General features: G+C 38.5%; 1 protein-coding gene across 7 annotated transcripts in view; it reads right to left on the bottom strand.

Moving 5' to 3' along the window:
• PLCB1 (phospholipase C beta 1) overlaps nucleotides 1–22,574 on the bottom strand; it is a 670,724-nt gene that overhangs the window by 537,566 nt on the left and 110,584 nt on the right. The window contains exon 2 of one of the 7 annotated variants that reach the window (XM_073236922.1): nucleotides 5,677–5,795. The exons of the other annotated variants lie outside the window; for them this stretch is intronic. The gene's annotated coding sequence lies outside the window, so the exon portion shown is untranslated. The remainder of the gene's footprint in view (nucleotides 1–5,676; nucleotides 5,796–22,574) is intronic. 7 annotated transcript variants of the gene reach the window in all.

Raw genomic sequence — 22,574 nt, 5'->3', positions numbered from 1 at the left:
GTCCTCTCATCTCAGAGCCAGCCAAGTTCAATGACACCACCTAGCTAACCCACAGCTGACTGCAGGCACATGAATGAGTCCTGCTGAGATGTGCTTAGATCAGCAGACCCACCACAAACATGGTGAGAAACAGTAAGCGGTGGTTGTTTTAAGCCATAAATTTTTTAGGTGGCTTGTTACATAGCATCGTTATGGCAATATTCAACTGATCCACAATTCTAAGTTGCCAGCACACAAACCCTCAGGCATCGGCTGACTGAGAAGAATCCAAACACTCAGCAGCACTTTAACAAGCATTAGATAAACAAAATAAGAAATTTAAGAATTTAGATACTCTTACCTAGACTCGGCATAAATATCCAGGTCAATATGGCTCATTTTACAATAAAAAAGTAATTCTCCACCCTACTCCTGTGATTTATTTCTACCATGACACTTGTATGATTTTCTAATGGCCATCGTGGAAAAAAAGTTAAAATGATAAAACAATGGTTCAAAAATCACTAAATACTTTTTGCTCTCTCAGCACATGCTCTTATTGTTAACTAACTGTTGCCAGTGAAAATATTGTGATTGTTAATAATATTGTAATAACTTAGCAAATGAGTTTGAAAAAGGAGATGTGTATTTATGCTCCACAATTTTCTCTATTTTTAGAAATGACTGAAGTGTATACAGTACAGAATCAAAAGTAAGGTTAGAAAATATAAGACATTAAGATAGGTATAAACTTGGAATATACCTAGTTACCCATAATAGTAGGTGCTCCAAAAACATTTTTTGAAAGCATAAATGAAAGAATGAAAATGCTTGTGAAAGTTCTGGCTTCCACATTCCATCAAAGTTCCCTTCTAGCTAAAAATGTGTAATGACCTCAACTTAGTTAGAAATTATCAGTGATATCATTATTTGGCTACCAAATAGCTTCCCCACCCTTTGGCAAGTCTTAAATGGCACTTCAACATTCCCTTGTAAAATGAAAATGTTTTGAGTTAGACAATTCCAACAATAATAACTAGCCTAGTGCTACCGTGTGCCAAATTCAGGACCACATATCTTATGTGCATTGGCTCATTTAATCCTCACAAATGTCCTATGGGATAGATACTTTCACTCCTGTTTTATGGATGAGAAGACTGAGACTGTTCAAAGTCACACATCTAATTACTGGTATAATTGGTAGAGCTAGGACTGAACCCAAGTATGTCTGCCACTAAAGCCTATGCTCTTAAACATTTAGAATCACGTACAATGTCAGACAAATGATAAGTGATTCTCAACACGACCAGGTTCTGGACTTCTGAGGAATTTTCTCCCTGAGAAGAGCTGGAGAATCTGGGTCCAGCTCTGAAGACTTCTTCACTTACCATTCCCCCTCCCATAATACATCCTCAACCATGCATGTTAGAGAGGTATGCAGAATTCCTACATTCCCCACAAAGCAATAGGAAGAAAGCACAAAGATCTTTAGAATGAAACTTCATATCTGTCCCTTGCTAAGGTGACAACACCCTCTGACACTAAGAACTATCGATCTTCTATGTCACATTAATGAAGAATCCCAACCAATCAAGCATGAAAAAGAAAAAAAATACATAATATCCATACAATATATAAAACAAGAACTGAATTCTCAACTTTTGCATTACATAGCATAGACACTCAAGTTTCTACTGAGTTGAATTGAGCCAACTGATGTGTCATATTTGAGGGAAAAAACCTCAGCATGTAAAACCAAGAATAATTTGCACAATTTGAAATATTAGACCAACTGAAAATTCTGTTGACAATAAAACATTCAGCATCTTACTAATGAAGTAATTATGACTCCTCAATTAACTACTCTAGAGTTCAGACTAATGCTTAATAGCCATTGAATATGTATATGTGTCAGACACATTTTTAGGTGCTGGAGACATTAACTAACTCATCCCCATTCAGTAGATGAGAGAATTGAGGCTTAGAGAGATTAAGTAACTTGTGCAAGGTCACTAGGAAGTCAGTTCACAATACTGAACCTATGACCTCTACAGCACAGTTAGGACCACAAATTTGGGGGACCATTAGAAATTCAAAAAAATGAAACCAGGCATCAGGTACCTAAAAGAACCAGTCACACTGAGGGGTTTCCAATGACTGAAGGCAATTCTAAATTTGATCCTGTGCTATAAATTGTGTCTTCCTGTTTCTCTTCCCTCGTTGGAGTTTTTCTAAAATAAGGACTTAATAGATTATAGATTCTCCACTCTTCCTTTCCTCCAGCTGCTATCAAGATCCAGCTGCATCAAGAAAAATAAAACTAAGAGTGCCCTGCCAGTGACTACAGTGAATACAGCACTGTATACTTGAAAGTGCTGAAAGTAGATCTTAACCCTTCTCCCCACAACAAAAAAAGAGTTAATGATGTGAGATGGTGGCAGTGTTAATAATCTTGATCTTGGTAATCATTCTGCAATGTATAAGGCAATCAAATCATCATGTCATGCACCTTAAATATACACAACTGTATTTGTCAATTATTCCTTAGTAAAGTTGAAAAAAAAAAAGACTCTCCTTTCAGAGATGTCTGTGGGGCTGACAGGATAACCAGCACATTAAGATTTTTGTGTTTACCAGAACATATCTCACTGAGAATTAATCCCAGTTCTAATTAGGATACGCATGCCCTCTGCATAAGAAAGTTTTCTATCTTTGTCAAGATCAAGCATTTTAATATATTTTTGTCCTTTCAGTGATCTAGGGTAACAAGAAACAAAACAGGCAAGACTCATGACATATCATCATCCAGCCCTTTTCCCGACTCTGTCTTTAAATGGATTGGTGGATTGGTTGTTCTCTGACTCCTAGGTGAGCGCTCGGGCAGGCTCTGTGAATCTTCTGGTTACATTCTCCCAGGTTCCCCAGTCAGTAATTAAAGTCTTGTATCATGGGAAAGTCATGTTGGTATCATGTTAAGGCTTCTCTCATAAGGCTCCAGGCCAGCTACAAAGCTGGAATCTTACAGAAAGGAAAGGAGTGTGATTGACTTACGTTCTCCTTCCCTAAATAGCTTGGTTAGACATCTCCTTCTTATTCTGCTAACATGGCTTCTGATGCTTAGAGAAACTTGGTGAAGAGATAAGTGAAGGTAGGAAAGAAATTTCTTATGTGATTTCTAAAACAGTAAGCTACTTCTCTGTCTTTGTCTCTCTCTCACTCTCCTTTTCTCTCCCATACATTTGTGGATTCTTCAGAGATCTCTATCTTAGACCAGGTGCCTTAGGTGCAGAGCCTGAGACAGAGAGTCTTGTGCAAATGATTTTTGAGGGAGAGCTCTCTCAGAAGACACCTCTACAGAATGGAGAGAATCAGGATGGGACAGGAGGAGTTTGGCAAAGATGCTGTTCCAGCTGAAGCACAGTCTTGGCCTGGCCCCATGCAGAGGTCTGAAGTACGCACTGCAACATAGGTAGTTAGGCATTGAGGCAAAGGGCCTGAGCTTTTATACGTCTCCATTTTTCAGTTACTGGCCATGGGCAGCCTCCAGATTGGTGGGAGGCATAAACTACGAGGCATCTCTGGGCAGGGGCTCCTGTCAGTCAAAATCAATCCTCCAGGATGGGGGGCAGCTGTTAAGATGGTACTCCCAGCACCTTGGGGATGGATGCACCTCCTCAGGAAAAAAAGGTGAGGACAGAGCACTAACACCATCTGCTAAACCCACTTCCAGGAGTAGAGCCCTTTTGCCTGTAGCTCTTTTGATGCACATGATGCCTTTTCCTCATTTTGTTAGAGAAAAATTTGAGATTTGAAGTGTAATGTATTAACTTACTTGTGAAAATTTGAGAACCTTTTTTTTGGCATATCTTGGATTTAAGCAACAGTGAGCAAAGGTGATTGTTGGGAACATACTTTGAGATCATTGATTGTGCCTAATTATACCAGTTAACAGCAGATACTTGTTCTAGAACACCTTTGGAGTAAGATTTTCCTACCCCTTCCCTGCTACACACACACAAAATAATTCTTTCACCATCTTATTTGACCTTTTCCAAAGCAAGTAAAAACATACCTAAGTGACTGTACTTGTAAATACCAAAAACTAAAAACAAATGTCCCTCAACCTGGGAATGGATAACCAGGCCATGTTGTGTCCATACAGTGAGATGCTACCTGGCAATACAAAAGAATGAACTGCCGACAGGTCCAACAACACAGACGAATCTCAAATGCATTTTGCTATACGAAAGGAGCCAGACTAAAAGGCTACATATTGTGCAATTCAATTTGCATGACATTTTGGAAAAGGCAAAATTCTAGGGAAAGAAAACAAATCAGTGTTTCTTTCAGACTTGGGAGGTAGGATTGATTACAAAAGGGGTACATAAGAATCTGGGGGATGATAAAACTGTTCAATATATTGATTGTGATGATGGTTACAAGACTATACACATATATTAAGACCTACAGAGCTGTAGACTTAGAGGTAAAGTTTAGTCTGTGCAAATTATACCTAAATTTTAAAAAATGATGCATAGCAATAAACTTACTGTACAAACAAAAAATGTGTTATAAACAAAAAACAATTAAAGTTAAATAAAAATTAATCCATGTATTGATAACTAAAAATTCCTGCCCATTTTTTATTTGCAATCACCAGAACCTTGAATTCTAACAGAAACTTCCAAATATTTTCTCCTAAAACATTAATTTTAATCTATGATAAATTCTTCTCATAATTAATTGACACCAATCCTTGCAGATGAGATTGTTAGAATATTTACTGAAAATACATTTAAATTATCTGTCCAAAAAAAATCAGACCCAACAAAATACCTGTTTCATGAATACCTTTTACATGAAAGTTGCTCAGACATTATGTGTGCTGGACCTGTTTCTAATGACCCAGGAGCAAGTAACAGCCAAACTGAGCTCCTCTTATTCTGATTTTTCTACAGATGCGCAGTGATGGGAGGTCTGTTGACTCTACATTTCTGGGACTGACACAGGCCTGGCACTTGTCACAAAGAGGTGGAACTCAAGACCCATTCCTTCAATGAGTGAATGAAATTCATACACTACCCTTTTTCCTCACCACTTCCAAAGCAAATGTAAATCCATGGCAGGAAAAGGGATGGACTTGAATCAAGAGTACCAGAGTCAGTAGCAAAGGTTTTATGATACTGACACAACCTGTTCTCCAGTCAAGCTCCATACCAATACAATGCTTTCTAGGGTCCAAGCACCTTTGCAAAGAATTATAATCACTTCCTTTTCTTTGTGGCAGAACTCAGTCAGTATTAAAGTTGGCTCCAAGGGGTCATTTTCAGGGCACTATTAGAAACCACCAAATGAAGATTGAAATGCTTAAATGCTTCAAGAGTGATGAATGTGCCACTTTTCCAAGGCTTGGTATACTCCATGTAAAAAAGCATGCCTTACATAATTTGGGGAAATTTCTGTGTAATTATTTAATATATTTAATAATATGATTTCTGCATATTTCTGAGAAATATAGAGGTCCATTGTAAACTTGAGTAAATTCAGCTAATTCAATACATTTTATCAAATAGCTAAAATTGTGCAGGGAATTGTAGACATAAAATCATTTTTTTTAAAAGAAACGAGTCTCATGGACGTTCTGAATGACCGTTAGGCTTAATATCCCCTTTATGGGTGGCATCACCTTGTGTGTACCTGTGTGTGTCTTGCAGGGTCTCATTCAATACTTCCAGCTACTTGGGGGCAATGCCTTAGTCTCTGTCTCTGTCTCCAGGCCCCAGGCACAGGCACATAATGCAGAAGGTCAAACAGGGCTGTATTGGATACAGGAAAATGCATGAAGGTGGAAATAAAAACCAACCATAAGTATTGATAGGGAGAGCTAACATTTATTGAGTGTTTACCATGCATGGTCACTGTCCTTTGTATTCCACACATACTGCCTTACTGAATCCTCAGAACTTATGAAGCAGGTACCATTGTTACCCCATCCTACTGGGAGGTGCAAAATGAGGGTACCATTATCACTTCCATCCTACTGGGAGGTGTAAAAAGGTTAAATAATGTGAGACACACTGATAACACTACAATGGAGTTTAAATTCAAACCCAAGCACACAAATGCCATATTTTGCCTTACAGATTACCATATGTGCAGATATTCAGCACTATCTTTTTAAATTTTTTTTCTCATTTCCTTTCTAATTTGTTCAAAATGAAACAAATGATTATGTAAAAACCACTCGAGTACCTGGTTATTTCTAGACTTAGTTGATGAAACTATTCTCAGCAGATTATGTTCTTTTTATCTGCAAGTTTTAAATGACATGTTAGCCTTTCTGGCCCAAGTTGGACTAAATATAGCAATTATGTTCTACAGGTGAAGGTCATTTTGAGGAACACTCCATCTAAAAACTAGGACTTTTAGAGACATCTATGGAAAGAGAATACATGTAAAATGATCTCTTTAAATTTTAGGCTCAATAAACAAAATTTGGTTTGAGTTAAAATTCTACTACCCACACACTTTTCAGAAAGTGTTTATTCAGTAAGGGATGCCTCATAACATTCTCAGAGCAAACACAATCCTTCTGTTAACAATATTAGACTTTTAAAAGCATAATATTTATTATAATCAAACAGAGAAAGATAGACCAGTTTAAGTAAATGCTCTACTTATTAATGCATGGATTAATTTCCACATCCATCTTCTCTTTACTAGACGCTCAGACAAAAGCAGGAAAGAGGGTCTATATGGTCATTTGTCCGAAGGATTCCTTTATATTAGTCCAAAGAAAAGGATAGGGAGGAAAAAAACAACTGTTAGGTTGATCGCACTGATGGGCCTGATTAATAGCCTCCTGTTTCTCTAGCCTTTGCCCTGTGACTGACTACTTTGCCATTTCTTCTAACATGAAGTAGAATCTGTTTCCCCTCCCCTTAAATCTGGCTGACCTGTGACTTGCCTTAGACAGCAGAATGCAGTCGAAGTGACACTGTGACAGTTCTAATTTAGGCCACAACATGCCTTGCACACATCCTTTTTCTCTCTCCCTCAGTCTCTCTCTCCATCTCTCTGTCACTCAGAGCCTGTCTCTGTCCTCCGAACAGCCTAGCCTATTGAGAATAAGAGATAACTAGGGAAGGGGAGGGCTGAAGTACCCCAGCCAATGGCCAACCAACACTCAGAACCAGAGCAGTTCAGCAGACTCATGACGGATCATACACACGAGGGAGCCAACCGAGACCAGAGAACAACCCAGAATAGACTGCTTAGTCCAGTTTAGATTACTAACCCACAGAATTCATGCTGAATAAATGACTAGTGTTTAAGTCATGATGTTTTTGAGGTGGTCTGTTACACAGCAATAGCTAACTGGTACTGCCTCTATTACGGGAAACGTATGTAAAAGTAATTCAAATAATACTTTTAAATTTTGTATCAGCCTTTTAAAAATCAATTATTTTATTTATGAGGTATTTATATCCCACAGAAGAAATTAAGTTGTTACTTAATATACAGCATAATTACATCACCTTATTTTCCTTGATTTATTTTAATACATTCCTAATTCTCAAAAAAATGTATTGAACTGGTTATCAGCTTGTCTTTAATAACTGAATGTTGTATGAGAAGAATATTAATAGTAAAACCCTTAGGCTCTGTTTGGATTCAGGAGTAATAAACATATGATATATAAAGTCCTTACCATTTTTTGTCACAATTGAAATTTAATATAATAATTGCTAAATCTAAGGACAACTATTGTGTTCTTAAAATTTTTAAACAAGGATCAGGGTAACAACATTCACTGTAGCTGGCCTTGTTTTGTTTTCCTTTTGAGCAGTGATTTACCATAAGAACATTTTACATTTCCACCCAATGTGTAAATGTATGTGCCTTTATATACACGTGTGCCTGGAAGTCTTTCCAAAACAGTATCTATTTTTACTACTGCTAGTATTTTCTAGTATACTGCTTATTACATTGTATTCTACTGCTCTTTTTTTTTTTTTATGCTGGTCTCCAACCAATAAACTGATTTCGCAACCTACTTATGGGTCCAGACCACTAGTTTGAAAAACACTGACTTCAGAATTAGTTTTTATCTTCTATGAATCACAATCACTGGAAACTGTTTTGATGATAAAGTACTTGCCTAAGGGTTAAGCTGTTCTTTGTTCACAGTTAAGACTTTTTCTCCATTCTGAGTGGCCACAGGTAGTTTTTCCAATATGGTAATGATAACGATTTACAACTGCTTCGTGCTTTTGAGATTACAAAGCATTTTTCACACATATTACCTCAAACCTCCATTGGGTTAATTGGCAAAGGAAACATAATATTGTCCAATTATGTTCAATTCTAGGTAGATCTGTAATTTTATTATTCCAGATAAAGTGAACCTTCAGCAAGTAAGACACATCACACCACTTTCCCATGTCCTAGTAATTTAGTTAGTTTTGAATGTGTGATATGCAGGGATCTTCTGAGAAACATACACATTATTTGAGCCAAAAAGCTTCTCATAGGCATATAAAATAAGTCAATCATGTTGGACTGCAGTTTTCAAATTGTTTAAAGTTTACCCCCTTGAGCCATGTTCAAAAGAAGTTATAAAACCAAAAAGATGTGTAGTCAGAAAACAAATACATAAACCTATATATAAGTGAAGACTTTTTTTTCTCTATAAATATCCTCAGAAAAGAGGCCTGATTTACAGTCAAGTCCTAACAAAGTCACTCAAGTAACTTGAGTTTTCCTGATTATTTTGAATAGCAGAACAATATTTGAGGAAGATATCTTAGCCTGAAATTAACTCAATTAATCCCTTTGGATACTTTAACTGGTTTACTTAAACAGCAGTAGTATAATAGAAAGTAAAAAAGAATTAACACAGATTGAGAAATAATTCCCAGGTAGGTATGACCTCACAACTGCACATGTACATAATTTAAAGGGGCCTTTTCAGGGTAACTTTAAAAATCAATACGATAAGTGTTTTCAAAGATTCCCCTAATATATGCAGGATTTATGACCAGAAAACTATCCTAATTTATGCAAAGGAAACTATGGCTTGGGCTAAACTTTCCAGTCATTGTATCATATAGGGTTTCTAAAACTGCAGCATCTCAAACAATGTAAGTAGAAGTGGATATGATTTATTCTGCAATTACATGACTCCCAAAAATGCTCCCATAGTAACAAAGGCAATGTGTCCAAAAGTCATGTGAAGATTTTGGAAAAAAAGAAGTTTCTATGAAATTAGTAGGATTAAAGCACTATTCATAAAAAACACAGGGCTTGACATAATACATTGTTTAAATATATATGTAGCAACAACATGGATGGAGCTAGAGGGTATTATGCTCAGTGAAATAAGCCAGGAGGAGAAAGACAAGGGCCAAATGATTTCCCTCATCTGTGGAGTATAACAATGAAGCAAAACTGAAGGAACAAAACAGCAGCAAACTCACAGACTCCAAGGGCCTAGCGGTTACTAAAGGGGAGGGAGGGAGAAGGGGATTGAGGGGTATTATGATTGGTACACATGGTGTGTATGGGGTCACAGGGAAAACAGTGCAGCCCAAAGAAAGCAAGTAGCAACTCTGTGACATCTTACTACACTGATGGACACCGACTGCAGTGGGGTGTGGGGGGGACTTGATAATATGCGTGAATATAGTAACCACAATGTTTTTCATGTGAAACCTTCATAAGAGTGTATAGCAATGATACCTTAACATATATATATGTAGCAGACACTGTTATCTGATGGTTCAATATTCATCCCTTCTTTGTGAATATAATCCCAACTTCATTTAGATTAGCAATATATTCAGCTCTAGGCAATGAATCATGATTTGTCTGAACTAGTGATGCTCAACCTGGATGGCAAAATTATAGTCACCTGGGGATAATTACGGCAGTCTGGTATTGGTATAAGGGTAGATCAATGTGTCAGAAGAGAGTCCAAAAATAGACCCACACATATAAAGTCACTTAAAGGGGGCTGTCCCAGATAACCTGGACATGTGGTCACTTAAACAGAAACAAGTTAAAATAAAATGATAATGTCACCATAGATGCTGTTTTATCTCAAGCTTATTGAATTCATACTGTCAGCCTTGAAAGGAAGATAGTGTAGATAAGGTCTGTTCCCTCCTTATACTTCTCCATAAAATAGTAAGTAGACTGGCCGGTGAAATTACACTCGGTGCTCTACACTACAGAGGTAAACGAGGGATGGTGGAAGGATTCATCAAGGATTCGATTTATCTTCGTGTGCCTCAGGAGGTATTACAAAAAGCAATCTTAAGAACAGTGTGGTTCACAGAGAAGACAAGTAGTGACTCTATAGCATCTTACCAGGCTGATGGATAGTGACTGTAATGGGGTATGTGGGGGGAGGGGGGAATTGATAATATGGGTGAATGTTGTAACCACAATGTTGCTCATGTGAAACCTTTATAAGATTGTACATCAATGATACCTTAATTTTAAAAACAAAGAACACTGTGGTCCAGTTGTATGGCTTATACATGAAACAGCTATTTTTAAAATTGAAATCTTTCTCCTAAACAAAGCTCACATTTACCCTAATATTATATGGGATCACTGGATTAGAATTAGCCATTATCTATTTACAGGACCTGCTTTTCGTCCCTTTCTCCTCCAGCCCAACACCTGAAGACGTTATAGAAAGCAGGTGCCATGTAAGACTTTCTTGGTGTTAGTGACCCTGCACAGTTCCAACAGGATTCACTGAAATTTAGTGAATTTCCCAAAAGAAGCCAGCAGTTTCACACCATCTGAGAGACCTGGGTGATTGTTCATTACAAACAGGAAATGCTAACTCCAATTGGATGCCTAGACCAGCAGCCGCCCGCAGTCTGAAATGCCCCCTGGGAGTCCACCCTGACCAAGGACAGTCTCTCTATGCTTATTTGGGCACCTCTATCTGGAGATCCCCAAGTTCCCTTCAGTTTCTTTCCATTTCAGTCTATGGTGGATATACCACTCTAAACTCACTCTCATCATTCAGATTTTCTTGCTACCTGCTTTCTGCTCCTGAATATCTGAAGTTCTGATTAAGCCCTCAAGTAACATCCTATGGGCCCTCAGAACTTCCGCCTTTTCAAACAGCTTGCTGAGGGCAGTTGTCAGCATTGACCCACCAAACAGAAAATACTCACACCTACATCCCTAAGTCTAGGACAATAGATGTCTTTTGTTCGTGGACATACTCAACTCCAATCATCTTACTGCAGCAAACATATGACACGACCTCAAACTTCATCATCATAGAACCAGCTCCAACCCTGAAGTGTTGAGGACAAGAAGATCTGGTTTTGAGTCTCACAAGTATGTAATCTGTATTGTTGGAAAATTCTCTTTCCTATTCTCTTAACAGATGGCTTCCGGAAGGGCACATATCCTTCTAACAACTGGCAGGCAGGTAGGATATGAACCACTCTGAGTAGCACATACAGCTCTTTATGATCTCATCTCCACCCAACCATGTCTCTCAGCTGCAGCCACGTCTTGCCTAGACATTTCTCTCCCCAGTAATGCAGAGTCACTAGAGACCTCGGGAGCTCTGGCAGGCCTTTATGCTTTGGCCATGTTCTTTCCCCTGGCTTGGATGCCTCTCCATGCTCTTATCCACCAAGAAAACTCTTCTCTGTGCACCAAGCCTCAGCCCCAAGGTTACCTTCCCTACCCTCCCTGACAGGTGTAAAGCCTTCCTCCCTGAGGATTTCACTATACCTGGCCTTCACCAGAGTATGCACCTTATATCTACTACACTGTTTTAAGATACATGAAGTGTATCTAATTACCAACTACCTGGCAGATGCAAATGTGTTTGAAACACAAAGTCACAAAAGCCAAGAGATCACAAATAATAAAATATTGTAACACAGAAGATGAGGTATTAATAGTGGAAACTATACTATATGATTAGTACATGATTTTCTCTTTAATCAGTTAATGAAAAATTGCAGAGTATTAAATGGAGAACACTAAAGGAGTAAGACTGCCTTTGACACACACCTTGAAGGCACCCTTCTCAGTCACACTGGGCATCCCCAGAGTCAGGCTTCCAGAGATACAGGATTATTCCTGTCAAGTATGGAATGATAGGCTTATGCTTAAATCCAAGTTTTTAACAACTCTCTGTGTATTTGATATCCTAGCTGTACTGGAGAAAATGTACTCATTCTCAGATAACTAAATGTACAAGCCAGGAAGGAAGTGAAGCGAGTTGGCCCGCCTGCTAATACTTTGCACCTAAAACAATGACAGTAAATCTCCAGCACAGATTGAAGCCTTGATTCCTCAGGCTTCTAATACATGGTCCTTATAAGCATCAATTTTGAATGGGTAACACTGGAAGCATGAACAACTAGGGGACGGCATAGCTAATATGCTCAGTCACATCAGAGACGTGGCACAGACAACCATCGGCCAGTAATCAAAGGAAACAAATTGAGGCTCAAGAACATTGTGGGTATGGGACTCAACAGGCATGCACACAGTCAGGCTCTCTTCATTGCCTCTTCAGACCGACATACACTGAAGACATGGCTCTGATGGAGGCACAGATTGCAGAGTGGATGTGATCTAAAATCACAGGGAGGCACACAGCAAATGGATAATGAGTTCTCCATTTATGACACTTTCTGTCATTCAAAATAGGTTTAAAGATGCCACATCACTTCAATAACCTTCATGATTAATTTTGGAATCTTGCCACCATTCACCAGTTATGAATCTGGTTCTAATTCTCAGGCAGCTTGAGGTAAAGCTTTCTTTCCTATTGTTTCCAATGATAGATCGGTCCTTAATGCAGACAAGAATGTAAAAAGTATGAAAAGCCATCCATCACAGATAAAGGCTTTTATTGACTTATCTCCAAATATTCAAAATTATTTGTTAGTCATTTCTAGCTTCTCACAAGACCCCAAAATAAGAAACATTAGAAATAATTGCATCTTAAAATAGTTTGGTTTTTCACAAATACAAGTGCCTTTTATAGTATGTCAAAGACCATGAACAACCTTTTGGACATTTGTCACTTCTAATTACTATTTCTTATTTAAACTAAACCCTCAGATATTTTTTGTTATTACATTTCCTTAACTAAAATACTATAATTGATTATTTATACAGCGAGGATATTTCATTTTGATTTTGACAACTATCCATGAAATTCTTAGTAGTACATTTCCTATGAGAGGAATTTCAAAATTCCTTCTGAATTCTGAAAATTTCTTGACATCTTCTTTGCTTTTTTTTCCTAAGTGCTTATTACTAAGAACACTAGTTTAAAAAAAAAAAAACACTGTGCCATTTCAGAAGTAAATCTCTCAGTGTAACCATTCCTTTTGGGAGGAAGAGCGCTCTACAGCAGGAAAATAAATCACAGATGTTTCTTTTTCAAGGGATAATAGGAAAGCTGATTCTTGAATACCATCCTCCTTCATCACTAATGCTCTAATCAAATACCCATAGCCACATTCAGATTATGTCTGGCAGAAGATTAACTGGGGAGACTGAAGCTTGACACAGATTTCCTGGGTGTTTGATCACAGATGGACTTGTTTCTTTTGGCTGACATTACTTTAATAGCTGCTCACAAAAATAATTCATGACTTTGACCTAAATGGTAGCTTTGCTCTTCCCACCAGAAGACCACCATATATCAAGAGATGTATTGACCTGACCCCTATAAACTCGGAGAAGGTGCAGGGAAAACTGCTCTTGCCCACCCAGATCAGCCACCTCCATTCATTTTGCAGGTTCCAGACACCCACAGTCAGCTTCTACATGCTTTGTACCCAACTGCTTGTATGCACAGCCTCCTCTGGGGGTTTTCCTTCCTTGGGCTACTGGAGCACCTGTCAGTACGGGGAGCTGGAAGGGCCTGGGAATTCACCCCACCCCACCCCCACCCCCGGGCTGGTGCAGGAATATGAAAGGTAAGCTCCCTCACCTAAAGGAAGGACAGACTCTGGGGTATATTTATGCCCCAAAACACTCCGTAGGGTCATGCTGAAGTGGGACTTCCTTGAAATGGAACCCTTATCTGGCTTGTCCCCCTACCCCTGGCCTGCTCCCACGGCTGCCTTGCCATTCTCTCCTGGGAACCTTCCCTAATAATCATCTACACACAACTTGCAGCTCAAGGTCTGCTTCTGGGGAACCCAGACAAGACAGAAGGCTGGTGTAAGAGCTGTTTGGTCAGAGGGGGGAGAGGGAGGGGAAGAGGAAGGAAGCTAATATTTACAGAGCATTTACTCTTTCCAGAGCCACACTGGGCACTTACAGGCATTATCTCATTGGATCTTACCCATGGGTAATGCATGTATCATCTGAACACTGTAAAGAAAACTTGACCGCTACAGTGGAGAAACACAGGACATCTACACAAGTGGCCCTCTGTCCTGTAGTCCCCACTACTGATCTAAGAAGGTCAGTTCTCTGTTCTGCCTATTTGCATGAAACTCTTAATATTACATTTCCCAAAAGAAGGATGTCAAAATTCCTTCTGCCTGTTGTTTACAAGAGTAATAATGATGAATGCTTATAGAGCATTTACTATAATGTGCCATGTGTGTGTGTGTGTTTGTGTGTGTGTTTATGCATGTGTGTAGTGTCTTAAATGACCTAAGGTCAGACATCTTAACAGTTCTGGAGCTAGAGTATGAACCCAGTCTGGCCAATTCCTAAGTCCCTGCCTTCATTTACTATGCCATCTGACTATAAACAGAAAAAGGAACATTCACTAAACACCTAATTTAACATGGTTTTCTAAGGCTCCTTACACAAAAACACCATCATTTCTATGTGGCTAGGCCTCCTAGAGAGAATGTCATTTTGAAAGGATGACTTAATGAATATGCACTTAAAGCCTTCAAAAGAAATAGAGTTGGCACCAGAAAAATCTGGAACAATCTGAAAATCAAATAAGACCACGTATACGGTTGAGGGCCAAGAAATGAGAAACAACTTGCATCTTAGCCCATGAACGCTGTATAAAACTGATATTTTCTTGTGCCTGAGTTTAGTCATCTGCTCAATATGTGTCCTTCCTTAGCACAATGGGATAAGGATGCTGGAAATTGAGACTACTCAGGTGTAGAATGCTGGAGGTGTAGGAAACGTGTCCATCTTGGAAAGAAGGCATGACAGTGCTTCTCAAGAAATATACCACTTACACACATAAGCCATCTGAGTTAGAGAATTTGGTTCTGATAGACTGATTATGTAACAAAATAGTCCTGCTCCTTTGAAAAGTCACATCATAATGTCATGTCCTCTGGCTGCCTGAGAAATATAGAATAAAGTCATTCAAGACAAACGGACTTCAAGAACATGATGATGGCTTTAAAGTATGGAGAGATTTGATTCAGCTTAAATATTCAGAGCAGATGAGCCACTATCTCAGAAAGAAATGTCTCCAAAAAGAAAACTAGCTTTTTGCAAACTGAAGGATAAATATATAGGAGGCATTCTCAGTAGAACACACACACACACACACACACACACACACACACACACACACACACACACACACAGTACTAACAAGTTCTTAGTATCAGGGCTCTATGGAATGAACTAAAGTAGAACAATGTTTTTCTTTCCTTTCCGTACTAAACAGGATAGCTGCAACCATTTATCACCCTATGTCTTTGCCTCTCTGCCATGTGACTCGGCAGTAATTCCCATAATGTGGTGGAATCTGGGTTAACTTGTGACTTGCTGTGCCTTAAAGAATGTAGTAGAATCCATGGTATGCCAGTTCTAAGCTCAGACCTCAAGGATTCTTACGCTTCATTCTCCCTCTTGAAACCTTACTTCTGCTATTTGCATGAGCCTGAAAAGGCCTGCTGGAGGATGAGAGCCTCATGGTCCAATTGTCCCCGTTATCCTAGTTAAAATCAGTGAATCTCCAGAGCAGTCCTTGCCTCGCTGACCCAGCAGCTAACCACAGATGTGGAGGGAGACCCAGACACAGCCAGAAGAACCACCCCACTGAGCTCAGCCCAGATTGCTGATTCACTGTATCATGAGCCAAAATTCCTGGTTGTTGTTTTAAGCTACTACATTTTTTTATTTTTTATTTTTTTTATTTTGGTATCATTAATCTATAATTACATGAAGAACATTATGTTTACTAGACTCCCCCCATCACCAAGTCCCCCCCACATACCCCATTACTGTCACTGCCCATCAGCACAGTAAGATGCTGTAGAATCACTACTTGTCTTCTCTGTGTTGTATATTAAGCTACTACACTTTGGGATGATTTCTCATACATAAATAGCTATCTGGGACACATTTCTTCTTTCATTTTTAAATTTTAATATTCTTTATGATTGACAATGTAATTACATCATTTTCTTAAGAACTACTCTATTTTGTTACCTACGAATATTCATGGATAAAGTAAAATGGCCAGTGAACATCATAGTTGAGAAGCAAGATGGCATGGTAGATAAACATCACAGGTTCTCAAGCGGTATATGACAGATTTGAATCTTAGATCTCCTGCTGAGCTGACCTGGTGTAAGTTACCTCAACTTCTCTTATCTGGAAAATGGGAAAAACAATAATACACAGTATCTCATTTGGTTATTGTGAGGATTAAATGAATAATGTACCTCAGACACAGTAAACACAAATGAGCCATGATGGTTAACAACGACAAAATTCTTCCCATCATAACAGACATGTATACTCCTACATACCATCTTCTTGAATCTCAGATAGCTTCCCTGTAATGTGAGTGGGAAGGCATGAATTTATCCCCTTCTGATGGATGAGGAAACATGGGCTCAGACAATTTAAGTGACATAACCCTGGTTGCTGTTTCTGACTTCAAAACTCTCTCCCTGCAATACGCTAAAATACCTTGCCCACCCGAAACTCATACACAAAGGACTAGTTGAGTAAATCATAGCATATCCGCACTATAGTCTATGAAGGCCACCAGGACTTACTACTTGACTTGCAGGGATTTGCATGGAGTTTTATTGGGAGAATAAAAGCAAGATGCAGAAATGTATGATATAATGACATTTCTGTTGCACAAAGAAACTTGTAGTTACCTATGGATGTGTGTGTGCATTTTTGTATGTATGCATGTACATGTCCATGCATGTCCATACATGTATCTTTGTATAAATTATAATTATGTCTTATTATGTGAGATTCAAAATGGATATAGGACACATAAGAGGTTGTAACAAGAAGGGAATAAGACAGGGAAAACCCTAAAATCCCCCGTAAGCATACACATGATCCTGTAAGTTACAGGAATGGTGATATGGATATAAAGATACAAATATTTTTTAAACAAAAAGATATCTAAAATTGAAATTTTTCTCTTTTAATTTATCTAACATGATGTGATTTTAAAATATTATCACTTGTTTTATAGGCCAAAAAATAAAAATGGGATCTGTCCTATGCCACATTGTTTTACTACTTTCACAGTACAGAGAACAAATTTACCCCCCTGTAATAGATAAGGGAAAGTTAAAACCCCTTTGCATTTCTCTCAGTACTTAAATTGCATCATCTCCTCCACAGTTTGGCCCAAGATCAACCTTTTGCCTCTCCCTTAGAGTTAGAGTTAGCCTCTCCCTTCCCTGTGGAATTGGAGAGAATAAAATAATTTCTTGTGAGTCATTCTGAGGTGTACAATGCATATTTCATACATTTACCAAGGTAAGATATACATATGGTTATCTAACCTTAAGTGCACAGTACTATGAATGCTTACATATGCATATATCCATGGGAACTCCATTCAAACCAAAATCTATAACATTTCCATATCACCCCAAAATTCTTAGGTGCCACTTGCCCACATTACCCTCTCCAAGAGGAAATTGGATTACTTTTCTGATCTTGGTCCGCATCAATCAGTTTTGACTTCTCTTGAACTTTATACAAAAGGAATCATATGTATCTTTTGTGTCTGGTTTCTTTCACTCACCATGACCTCTGTGAGATTTCATCCACATTGTACCATGTATTAATAGTTCATTTTTACAATGGGTTTATCTAACCTCTTGTTGATAGCCAGTTGGGTTCTCTGCAGTTTGGGGCTATTATAAATAAGAAATCTATGAACTTTCTTATAACTGTTTTTGAAGAACACACATGCTCATTTCCCTTCAGTTCATATGGTAGACACATGAATGGCTTTGATAAATATTAATAAGCAGTTTTCTAAAGTGACTATAACCAATTTACACTCCTACCAGCAACAAATGAGAGTTCCAGTTATCTACCTCTTTGCCAGAACTTGGTATCACTGGCCTTTTTAATTTTCATCATTCTGGTGGGCATGCAGCATATCTTTACACTGGTTTGAAATATATAGCATTATTGACTTTTACCAGAAAAACTTTCAGATTCAAGAGTATCAGTTTTTCTTAATTAGTAAAACCCAGTTCTAAAATTCAAAAATTAGAGAACTAAGATACATTTAATATTGAGGTAACCACAAAAATAAGGAAATTAAAATTATATGATACAAATATATTATTAACAGTACCCTACTTTGGGGGGCACTAGAAAACATTTGTTCAATTCTAAGAGAGCAGCTAAAAACAGTTATTGTAAGCCTTTAATGTTTGACCTTATTACAAGTCTTGGGGAAGACAGGTTTTTCTAGGTTTCTGATTCCATAGCAAGTTACAAAGCATTCCTACGTGGAAGGCATAGTCTTAATGAATAAAATAGAGTGGTTTTTAGGAATTAAAGTGATTGCAAATCAGATATGGAGTTAAACAAAGTAACCACTACTAAGCATATGGCTTGTCTTCGTAAAGGTTCTATTTATGTACATTGGATGACAACCATTAGGCAGTACACAGTTCCCCAAGCTGGAGTTATAGAAGCCTAAAAATATATTTCCTGGCTTCCACCAGGAACTGGCAGAGTCTCAAAAGGGAGTTTGTGGCTTGGCCAAAACAAAACCATCCTTTTAAACCAACATTGTCTGCATTAGGGAATGGCTAGGTCCCATTAGTACAAGTGTAAGAAATATTTATCCCCATATTTGAAAAGTTAACCTTTTCCTGCTTGCATTTGTGATCTAAGGCCCTCTGCGGGAATCACTGGTCATCAGTCCAGCACAGGCTTTAAAGCAGGTTCCAGTGTCACTCTTATCCACTGTAAACAGCAGAATGGCTTCTAGAGTTTGTCTTTCTGGAGGGAATTCATCTATTATTACTCTCTTTCAGCACAGTATTAAGTCATGATATTTTTCTGGTGTTTCAGTCTTTAATCATCTCATGACCTGACCTAGCCACCTTGAAACCCTGTCAAAAACCCAGAGATGGACAGCATGTCCCACAATGATACAAATTTGGATGGAAGCCTATCGGCCACTAACTCCCTGCTTTCCTCCAAAGCCCCACCCCCATCTCATTTCTTTAATTTGAAATTAACATGGTTTCTCATCTTAATTCCCTTTGCACACCCCACTTGCAGCCTTAAGGCCAGTGTTCACATACCAAGTTGAATCTGAGACAATATTCCCTCAAACAGATGCATTCTCTCTTTCCTGACAGATTCCTTCTCCCTCTCCTTTATCTCGTACAATATGTCCCTATCCCTGTGTCTGAAAGACACCTTTTCTTTATAACCAGTCAATAAATCCTTCTGTCCTTCCTTCAAAGTATCCCATCTCCTCCGCAACTGCCATTCCTCTCCCATACCTCTAAGTCTTGTTATTATGCCCTATGCCATTGTTTCCTAGCTCACCACTGTGCCTCAGTTTCTCCACCCTTTTAGCTCACTCTGCACCAACCCCTTCACCTTACAACCCTTTCCCTTTCCATCAGAAGATCAAGTGCATGTATTTCTACTGGCCTTCTAGATACGCGATAGTCTGACCTCCAACTTCTCTTGCTCCTTGGGGTTCAAATGCCAATCATTTCCTTCTTAGAGAAGCTTCCTGTGCCACACTACCAAGACCCTGCTCCCAGGCCAAGCTGAGTGAGCACTCGAAGCTATTCTCCTCATCACACCTGACTGGACCAAGGGTGGACATCTGGCCCTTGGAGTCTGCTACTGAGGCTCAGTGATGCTAGCACATTGCTGCTGTGGTGGCGTGGCCACACACTAGGCACAGCAAACAAGCCATTCTGCAGACAGAGAACAAAAGCAGGAAGGTCCACAGAAATAAGCAAGCAGTACTAAGTTCTCTAGAGAGACACAGGAAGTCATCTTAGCTCCTGACTCCTAATTTATGGCTCTGTTCTTCATGAGGTCCCTGTAAATTTCTTGCCAAAGCCTTTTATCCTCCAAAATTATACTGCCCAAAGCCAGTTAGACAGAAGCTCTGTTCCCTGTAAAATTCTGAATTAGCTGCATTTGAGCACCATGCGTCTCTTCGTCTGTTGTCTTTGGACAGACTCCTCCCCTTCCTTAACTGCTACACCCTCTCCCTCTTCATCTAACTCTTGGCCACCTTTTTGGACTTAGCTCAAACTCCACTTCTTCCAAGAGGCTCTCTTTGCTCCAGCTTTCACTGGTTTCTGCCAAAGTGGGAAGTAGTGTGGTAGAAAGAGGGAAGGTTTGGAAACCTCTGTATTTACTTGTTGCATAAGTGCTCCCCTCTCCCAGCCTTCATTGCTGATATGGAAATACTGTAAAATAAAATTTAACACGTGAGTTTCTTGGGAGCCCACATTAGATAGTATACATGAAAATGCCTAGCCCAGTTCTTTGCCTCTACCTCAGTGGCCGCTGAATATTTCATTGCATTTCTTGTATTTTTTTTTTATTACTACAAAACTTTGCTTCAACATCAAGCTGATACCAGGTGGCTACAAAGACATATCAGTTATCCAGAAATACCTATAACACGGGGCCAATTATCTTCAGGTATGGAAGAGTTCAAGTGAGGTAGGCTTCCAATTTGAGAGGCAAAGAGAACCCAAAGGAGGTTAACTGAATGCCCAGCCTGGGTCACCAGACATTCATGATACAACCTGACCTCAGGATATGGAACAACTCATGGACAGGGAACCCTAACTCCATGAATATTATTTTATCTAGAAAGTAAAGACTTAATTTTTCACATATATGGCTTCTATTTTTTCACCAATTCACTCTGCATATTTTCTTACATTTGGAAACACATCAAGTGAAAAAATAAAGATGATTCTGTTGATAAGTTTATGAAAAAGAAATTTCTAAACCATGAAAATCTCAATTATATTAGGAAACACCCCAACCATGAAAATTTTAGCAGATGTAAGATTACAGGATCACACAACCCGGAAAAATAATTTAAAACAGACAAGTAAAGAATCTTGTGTTTATAATAGTTTCCTGTAACCTCTGAATTGATAACTGTTCTTCTGTTATTCTTCAACTTGCTGATTTAAATAACCAATCAGAACTGGTTTTGCAAAATTGGTAAAGGAGAGGAAAAACATCAAGCAAAGGTTCAAGGGGGCTAGGTTAATAGACATTCTTCTCTTCTTTTATAAATTTTGGAGAGAATTTGGCGTAGGCATTAGTCTTGCAGGGGGACAGGAGACCTGATTTCTGTGCCTTGGATTTTCATGATATTTAGCAAGCTATATTTTCATGATATTTAATCTCTGTGCCTCACTCTCCTCATTCCTAAAATTAAAAGGTTGCTGGTAGAAGAGAAAATTAGTGCAGCTCCTTCAGAGGGTAATTTGGCAATGCCCATTAAAATGTAAAATACATGTACCTCTGGCCCAGCATTCTCTCTTCCGTGTATCCTAGAGAAAGCCAGCAAAAGGAAATGTGTATAGTCTAGCATTATATGGAGGGGGGAAAATTTTTAAATAAGCCAAATGTCCATCCAAAGAAAATGACATTACACTATGCAGCATCCATGTGATGAAATACTATGCATAAAAAGCGTGAGCTAGCTCTATGTCTAAGAATATACAAAAGTCTTGAAGACATATCAGTAAATATAAAAAGCAATTAACATAAAACATGGTGCTATGCATTGAACATACACCAAACAATATTCCACATTTTTGCAATACTGTATGTATTTGTATGTCAATGTTCATGAAAAGCTTGAAAGTTTGCACAGCAAACTGAGAATATAGTTAACGCATGCTTGTTTGGGAGACATAAGTGTCAAAAGGGACACTGACCTCATTTCTATTGTTTTCAATTTTTGCACAGAGAAGGTATTCACAGAGAACATTTGTAATTACAAATAAATTTTTAGAAAATCAGTCATCTTCTAATAATCGCTAGGATATCTTTCTGAGTTTTTATGTTTACTTTCTCAGTTCTGTGTTTATTAGGAAATCATGGCTGGTTTATTAATTGAAAATCTAAACTAACATCCAATGTCTTAACATATCTAAACTTGATTAATACCCCTTAGTCTACTATCTTGTACAACCATATCTGATTTATAAACAAATCATTGGGAATTGCCTATCACCTCAAGAGGAAGTAACATAAATGTGAAATAGCTTTATAGACGAGTAGTCAAATCCTTAGAGCTGTGGGCAGGATATTTACAGTGCATCAGTGCCTCTAGTACTGTTGCTCTTCAGAACTGG

Source organism: Manis javanica, chromosome 5, assembly GCF_040802235.1.
Source record: "Manis javanica isolate MJ-LG chromosome 5, MJ_LKY, whole genome shotgun sequence".
In the NCBI taxonomy this organism is placed as follows: Eukaryota; Metazoa; Chordata; class Mammalia; order Pholidota; family Manidae; genus Manis; species Manis javanica.
The sequence above is the reverse complement of the archived record's forward strand: the minus strand, read 5'-3'. Positions and strand labels throughout refer to the sequence as shown.